Source organism: Salmo trutta, chromosome 20, assembly GCF_901001165.1.
Source record: "Salmo trutta chromosome 20, fSalTru1.1, whole genome shotgun sequence".
NCBI lineage: Eukaryota > Metazoa > Chordata > Actinopteri > Salmoniformes > Salmonidae > Salmo > Salmo trutta.
This window is the reverse complement of record NC_042976.1, coordinates 2,516,803-2,525,814: the sequence shown is the minus strand read 5'-3', so window position 1 is coordinate 2,525,814 and position 9,012 is coordinate 2,516,803.

Below are 9,012 nucleotides of genomic sequence, written 5' to 3'. Positions count from 1 at the left end.
AAACGAATAGCAATTGTTTCGAGTACAAAGGAAAACTACAATTTAATAATGGCCCGAGGGCTGGAACAAAATGACTAGAGTGGATTGTATTTATGTGATCAGTTGTATGATTGTTATAGCTAAATTCATCCAAATAGTTGACTCTCTCTGATACAGGCAAGCCATCACTGACAACAACCTTAACAATCAATGTTTACAAAAGTTTAAAAAATTAAACCTTACCTTCTCAGAAACTTCCTTGATCCCTCACCCCTGACCTCGTGAAACAGGTCTCTTAGGTGAAACAGGTCTCTTCGGTGAAACAGGTATCTTAGGTGAAACAGGTCTCTTCGGTGAAACAGGTCTCTTCGGGCGAAACAGGTCTCTTCGGGCGAAACAGGTCTCTTCAGTGAAACAGGTCTCTTCGGGTGAAACAGGTCTCTTCGGGTGAAACAGGTCTCTTCAGCGAAACAGGTCTCTTCGGGCGAAACAGGTCTCTTCAGTGAAACAGGTCTCTTCGGGTGAAACAGGTCTCTTCAGCGAAACAGGTCTCTTCAGTGAAACAGGTCTCTTCGGGCGAAACAGGTCTCTTCGGCGAAACAGGTCTCTTCGCCGAAACAGGTCTCTTCGGCGAAACAGGTCTCTTCGGTGAATCAGGTCTCTTCGGCGAAACAGGTCTCTTCAGTGTAAGGCAGCTATCCAGTGACGATCACCTTATATGTTAGGTGATGTTTCAGAACACAGTACACAGCCCTGGTAACAACATGTCTGTGGCTTTACAACAAAGCGTTCCTGGGGGAAGCAGACTGTAATCCCTCTCTATCCCAGTTAATCTCTGAGCCAGCAGCAGAGAGTATGAACAGAGCTCTCTCTTCTCTATCTCCCCCCTCTCTCCTCCCCCCTCTTTTCCCCTCCCCCTCTCTCCTCTCCTCCCCCTCCCCCTCTCTCCTCCCCCTCCCCGTCTCTCCTCCCCCCTCTTTTCCCCTCCCCCTCTCTCCTCTCCTCCCCTCTCTCCTCTCCTCCACTTCTCCTCCCCCTCTCTCCTCTCCTCTCCTCCCCCTCTCTCCTCTCCTCCCCCTCTCTCCTCTCCTCTCCTCCCCCTCTCTCCTCTCCTCCCCCTCTCCTCCCCCTCTCTCCTCTCCTCCCCCTCTCTCCTCTCCTCTCCCTCCCCCTCTCTCCCCCACTCTGCCAGAGGGCCAGCGTGCATTAAGGACTGGCAGCAACAAGTCTTTCTGCTTTTAGCCTAGCCAGAGGGCCAGCGTGCATTAAGAACTGGCAGCATGAAGCCTTTCTGCTTTTAGCCTAGCCAGAGGGCCAGCGTGCATTAAGGACTGGCAGCATGAAGTCTTTCTGCTTTTAGCCTAGCCAGAGGGCCAGCGTGCATTAAGGACTGGCAGCAACAAGTCTTTCTGCTTTTAGCCTAGCCAGAGGGCCAGCGTGCATTAAGGTCTGGCAGCAACAAGCCTTTCTGCTTTTAGCCTAGCCAGAGGGCCAGCGTGCATTAAGAACTGGCAGCAACAAGTCTTTCTGCTTTTAGCCTAGCCAGAGGGCCAGCGTGCATTAAGGACTGGCAACAACAAGCCTTCCTGCTTTTAGCCTAGCCAGAGGCCCAGCGTGAATTAAGGACTGGCAGCAACAAGCCTTTCTGCTTTTAGCCTAGCCAGAGGGCCAGCGTGCATTAAGGACTGGCAGCATGAAGCCTTTCTGCTTTTAGCCTAGCCAGAGGCCCAGCGTGCATTAAGGACTGGCAGCAACAAGCCTTTCTGCTTTTAGCCTAGCCAGAGGGCCAGCGTGCATTAAGAACTGGCAGCAACAAGTCTTCCTGCTTTTAGCCTAGCCAGAGGGCCAGTGTGCATTAAGGTCTGGCAGCAACAAGTGAAATGGCGCAGTCTCATTCATTGAAGATCTTGATCACTCTTTAAGCCTCTCCGGATCTCAATCTGTATAAAGTTTTTTTTTTTAAAGCCAGTTTTTTTATCAAAAGATGAGCTTTTCTTAATAATCTAATAGAGAACCATTTTGGGGTTTAACTTATGTATGAGTGAAGCTTTTAGTGAGAGGTTTAAAGCTTTATTATTTAATCATTTTAGCCCCCCCAAACTCATATTCATTATGTAAATAAGCAGGTTTAATTTTGTCTGGCTTTGCATTCCAAATAAAATAAAATATTTTTTTTACTCATATGAGTAAAGAAAAACGAGTCATCTGGACTAGGCAGCGCCATTAGTAAGTAAGTAAACAGTGATAGGACTAAAAAGTTAATCAATGTGATTTTTTCCCATAAATAGACAAGTATTTACCTCTCCATGGTTGCAGAACCTTATCTATTTTGCTAACTTTCCATTAAAATTAATTGTGGTTAATTCATTTATATTTTTTGAGATGTGAATACCAAGTATGTCTACTTCACCAGCCACCCATTTTATTGGTAAACTACAAGGTAGTGTAAATACTGTGTCTTTTAACGATCCAATACATAATATGGTACACTTGTCATAAACAATGTTTGATCATCCAGAAAAAAATATTCCAACAAATGTTACGGTTAAACTCAAATATACTGATTAATTAAAAAAAATATTATTTATGGATAAAAAAAAAAAAGTTTTATATTTTATTAATGATATTATGAATGGAAATGGAGGAGTTAAGTTACATATGCAGGTATTGAAAATATATGGGAATATTTGCTCAATCCAAATTTACAACGAACTGATTACAGCACGACCACTAAAAAAAGGAGGCGGCAAGTGGAAAAGGGAGGAGGTAGGGAACTTGTTTGCCTGCCATATATTAAAGATACAAATTGGCTGAAAGGAACTGGGATTAAACAGAAAAATATACCAGTTTCATTTGAGGACAAACATTTTGACAGCTGCGCCATACAGGTTGCAAAATAAATGGGAAGAGATTTTCGATGTACTGATTCCATGACACATGGTTTATGAACTGGTACAGAAAAAACTACACTTGATTCAACACTTCGAGTTTTTCAATTTAAATTCAATATATAAAATTCTTGCCACCAACAGAATGCTGTACTGTATATATGGGGCACACAACAATCTCAGCTCTGTAGATTTTGCTGCGAAGAGACAGAATCAATAGATAATTTATTCTGGTATTGCCCCTATGTAGCTAGTTTCTGGCCACAGGTTCAGGAATGGTTAAATTACAACATGGACTTAAAATGAACCTTACAAATAGCAGTGTTGGGTGATTTGGAAAGCAATAGTCAGTCAATAAATAATATAATAATACTGTTAGGAAAGGTTTTCATCTTTAGCTCACAATCTGTACATACTATAGGATTAGAAAGGTTTAAAAAGTATGTAAAACATCACAATGGAAAAATATATAACCCATGGAAACCAAACGAGGTCTATGGTGATAGGTGGGATGGGCTGAGAGGGTGGTCTATGGTGATAGGCTGAGAGGGTGGTCTATGGTGATAGGTGGGATGGGTTGAGAGGGTGGTCTATGGTGATAGGTGGGATGGGTTGAGAGGGTGGTCTATGGTGATAGGTGGGCTGAGAGGGTGGTCTATGGTGATAGGTTGAGAGGGTGGTCTATGGTGATAGGTGGGATGGGCTGAGAGGGTGGTCTATGGTGATAGGTGGGCTGAGAGGGTGGTCTATGGTGATAGGCTGAGAGGGTGGTCTATGGTGATAGGTGGGATGGGTTGAGAGGGTGGTCTATGGTGATAGGTGGGATGGGCTGAGAGGGTGGTCTATGGTGATAGGTGGGATGGGCTGAGAGGGTGGTCTATGGTGATAGGTGGGCTGAGAGGGTGGTCTATGGTGATAGGTTGAGAGGGTGGTCTATGGTGATAGGTGGGATGGGCTGAGAGGGTGGTCTATGGTGATAGGTGGGCTGAGAGGGTGGTCTATGGTGATAGGTGGGATGGGCTGAGAGGGTGGTCTATGGTGATAGGTTGAGAGGGTGGTCTATGGTGATAGGTGGGATGGGCTGAGAGGGTGGTCTATGGTGATAGGTGGGCTGAGAGGGTGGTCTATGGTGATAGGTGGGATGGGCTGAGAGGGTGGTCTATGGTGATAGGCTGAGAGGGTGGTCTATGGTGATAGGTGGGATGGGTTGAGAGGGTGGTCTATGGTGATAGGTGGGATGGGCTGAGAGGGTGGTCTATGGTGATAGGTGGGCTGAGAGGGTGGCCTATGGTGATAGGTTTAGAGGGTGGTCTATGATGATAGGTGGGATGGGCTGAGAGGGTGGTCTATGGTGATAGGTGGGCTGAGAGGGTGGTCTATGGTGATAGGTTGAGAGGGTGGTCTATGGTGATAGGCTGAGAGGGTGGTCTATGGTGATAGGTGGGATGGGCTGAGAGGGTGGTCTATGGTGATAGGTGGGCTGAGAGGGTGGTCTATGGTGATAGGCTGAGAGGGTGGTCTATGGTAATAGGTGGGATGGGCTGAGAGGGTGGTCTATGGTGATAGGTTGAGAGGGTGGTCTATGGTGATAGGTGGGATGGGCTGAGAGGGTGGTCTATGGTGATAGGCTGAGAGGGTGGTCTATGGTGATAGGTGGGATGGGCTGAGAGGGTGGTCTATGGTGATAGGTGGGCTGAGAGGGTGGTCTATGGTGATAGGTGGGCTGAGAGAGTGGTCTACGGTGATAGGCTGAGAGGGTGGTCTATGGTAATAGGTGGGATGGGCTGAGAGGGTGGTCTATGGTGATAGGTGGGCTGAGAGGGTGGTCTATGGTGATAGGTGGGATGGGCTGAGAGTGGCTGAGGGGTGTGATTATAGAGCTCATGTTTGGTAATGTATTATTGTTATGAAACTGCTTTATAGAAAAGTACTGTACCATGTATGTAAAATGTAGCAAAAAATCTGTAAAAAAACTAAAAGATATTTGTCTTCCCGAAGAGGGGGGGTGGTGGTGGTGGAGGGGTAAAAACATAAAATTAAATAAAAAGTAAAATGGCACCCTATTCCCTATATAGTGCACTACTTTTTACCTCATAAGGCCCTGGTCAAAAGTAGCGCACTATATATGGAATAGGCTGCCATTTGGGACCTAAACTAAGAGAGATCCACAGACGTACCGATACCCCTGCACATTGACTCTGTAGCGATACCCCTGCACATTGACTCTGTAGCGATACCCCTGCACATTGACTCTGTACCGATACCCCTCCACATTGACTCTGTAGCGATACCCCTGCACATTGACTCTGTAGCGATACCCCTGCACATTGACTCTGTACCGATACCCCTCCACATTGACTCTGTAGCGATACCCCTGCACATTGACTCTGTAGCGATACCCCTGCACATTGACTCTGTAGCGATACCCCTGCACATTGACTCTGTAGCGATACCCCTGCACATTGACTCTGTAGCGATACCCCTGCACATTGACTCTGTAGCGATACCCCTGCACATTGACTCTGTAGCGATACCCCTGCACATTGACTCTGTAGCGATACCCCTGCACATTGACTCTGTAGCGATACCCCTGCACATTGACTCTGTAGCGATACCCCTCCACATTGACTCTGTAGCGATACCCCTCCACATTGACTCTGTAGCGATACCCCTCCACATTGACTCTGTAGCGATACCCCTCCACATTGACTCTGTAGCGATACCCCTGCACATTGACTCTGTAGCGATACCCCTGCACATTGACTCTGTACCGATACCCCTCCACATTGACTCTGTAGCGATACCCCTGCACATTGACTCTGTACCGATACCCCTCCACATTGACTCTGTAGCGATACCCCTTCACATTGACTCTGTAGCGATACCCCTGCACATTGACTCTGTACCGATACCCCTCCACATTGACTCTGTAGCGATACCCCTGCACATTGACTCTGTAGCGATACCCCTGCACATTGACTCTGTACCGATACCCCTCCACATTGACTCTGTACCGATACCCCTCCACATTGACTCTGTACCGATACCCCTCCACATTGACTCTGTAGCGATACCCCTGCACATTGACTCTGTAGCGATACCCCTGCACATTGACTCTGTACCGATACCCCTCCACATTGACTCTGTACCGATACCCCTCCACATTGACTCTGTACCGATACCCCCCTGTATATATTCTCACTATTGTTATTTTACTGCTGCTATTTAATTACCTTTATTTCTTATTCTTATCTGTATTTTTTAAAACTGCATTGTTGGTTAGAGCCTGTATTCACCATTTCACTGTGAGGTCTACACCTGTTGTATTCAGCATTTCACTGTAAGGTCTACTACACCTGTTGTATTCAGCATTTCACTGTAAGGTCTACTAAACCTGTTGTATTCACCATTTCACTGTGAGGTCTACACCTGTTGTAATCACCATTTCACTGTGAGGTCTACACCTGTTGTATTCACCATTTCACTGTGAGGTCTACACCTGTTGTATTCACCATTTCACTGTGAGGTCTACTACACCTGTTGTATTCACCATTTCACTGTGAGGTCTACACCTGTTGTAATCACCATTTCACTGTGAGGTCTACTACACCTGTTGTATTCAGCATTTCACTGTAAGGTCTACTACACCTGTTGTATTCAGCATTTCACTGTAAGGTCTACTAAACCTGTTGTATTCAGCATTTCACTGTGAGGTCTACTACACCTGTTGTATTCAGCATTTCACTGTGAGGTCTACTACACCTGTTGTATTCAGCATTTCACCGTGAGGTCTACTACACCTGTTGTATTCAGCATTTCACTGTAAGGTCTACTACACCTGTTGTATTCAGCATTTCACTGTGAGGTCTACTACACCTGTTGTATTCAGCATTTCACTATAAGGTCTACTACACCTGTTGTATTCAGCATTTCACTGTAAGGTCTACACCTGTTGTATTCAGCATTTCACTGTAAGGTCTACTACACCTGTTGTATTCAGCATTTCACTGTGAGGTCTACTACACCTGTTGTATTCAGCATTTCACTGTAAGGTCTACACCTGTTGTATTCAGCATTTCACTGTGAGGTCTACTACACCTGTTGTATTCACCATTTCACTGTGAGGTCTACACCTGTTGTATTCAGCATTTCACTGTGAGGTCTACACCTGTTGTATTCAGCATTTCACTGTGAGGTCTACTACACCTGTTGTATTCAGCATTTCACTGTGAGGTCTACTACACCTGTTGTATTCAGCATTTCACTGTAAGGTCTACTACACCTGTTGTATTCAGCATTTCACTGTGAGGTCTACTACACCTGTTGTATTCAGCATTTCACTGTGAGGTCTACTACACCTGTTGTATTCAGCATTTCACTGTGAGGTCTACTACACCTGTTGTATTCAGCATTTCACTGTGAGGTCTACTACACCTGTTGTATTCAGCATTTCACTGTAAGGTCTACTACACCTGTTGTATTCAGCATTTCACTGTGAGGTCTACTACACCTGTTGTATTCAGCATTTCACTGTGAGGTCTACTACACCTGTTGTATTCAGCATTTCACTGTGAGGTCTACTACACCTGTTGTATTCAGCATTTCACTGTGAGGTCTACTACACCTGTTGTATTCAGCATTTCACTGTGAGGTCTACTACACCTGTTGTATTCAGCATTTCACTGTAAGGTCTACTACACCTGTTGTATTCAGCATTTCACTGTGAGGTCTACTACACCTGTTGTATTCAGCATTTCACTGTGAGGTCTACTACACCTGTTGTATTCAGCATTTCACTGTAAGGTCTACTACACCTGCTGTATTCAGCATTTCACTGTGAGGTCTACTACACCTGTTGTATTCAGCATTTCACTGTAAGGTCTACTACACCTGTTGTATTCAGCATTACACTGTGAGGTCTACTACACCTGTTGTATTCAGCATTTCACTTTGAGGTCTACACCTGTTGTATTCAGAATTTCACTGTGAGGTCTACACCTGTTGTATTCAGCATTTCACTGTGAGGTCTACTACACCTGTTGTATTCAGCATTTCACTGTGAGGTCTACTACACCTGTTGTATTCAGCATTTCACTGTGAGGTCTACTACACCTGTTGTATTCAGCATTTCACTGTAAGGTCTACTACACCTGTTGTATTCAGCATTTCACTGTGAGGTCTACTACACCTGTTGTATTCAGCATTTCACTGTGAGGTCTACTACACCTGTTGTATTCAGCATGTCACTGTGAGGTCTACTACACCTGTTGTATTCAGCATGTCACTGTGAGGTCTACTACACCTGTTGTATTCAGCATTTCACTGTAAGGTCTACTACACCTGTTGTATTCAGCATTTCACTGTGAGGTCTACTACACCTGTTGTATTCAGCATTTCACTGTGAGGTCTACACCTGTTGTATTCAGCATTTCACTGTGAGGTCTACACCTGTTGTATTCAGCATTTCACTGTGAGGTCTACTACACCTGTTGTATTCAGCATTTCACTGTGAGGTCTACTACACCTGTTGTATTCAGCATTTCACTGTAAGGTCTACTACACCTGTTGTATTCAGCATTTCACTGTGAGGTCTACACCTGTTGTATTCAGCATTTCACTGTGAGGTCTACACCTGTTGTATTCAGCATTTCACTGTGAGGTCTACTACACCTGTTGTATTCAGCATTTCACCGTGAGGTCTACTACACCTGTTGTATTCAGCATTTCACTGTAAGGTCTACTACACCTGTTGTATTCAGCATTTCACTGTGAGGTCTACTACACCTGTTGTATTCAGCATTTCACTGTAAGGTCTACACCTGTTGTATTCAGCATTTCACTGTAAGGTCTACTACACCTGTTGTATTCAGAATTTCACTGTGAGGTCTACTACACCTGTTGTATTCAGCATTTCACTGTAAGGTCTACACCTGTTGTATTCAGCATTTCACTGTGAGGTCTACTACACCTGTTGTATTCACCATTTCACTGTGAGGTCTACACCTGTTGTATTCAGCATTTCACTGTGAGGTCTACACCTGTTGTATTCAGCATTTCACTGTGAGGTCTACTACACCTGTTGTATTCAGCATTTCACTGTGAGGTCTACTACACCTGTTGTATTCAGCATTTCACTGTGAGGTCT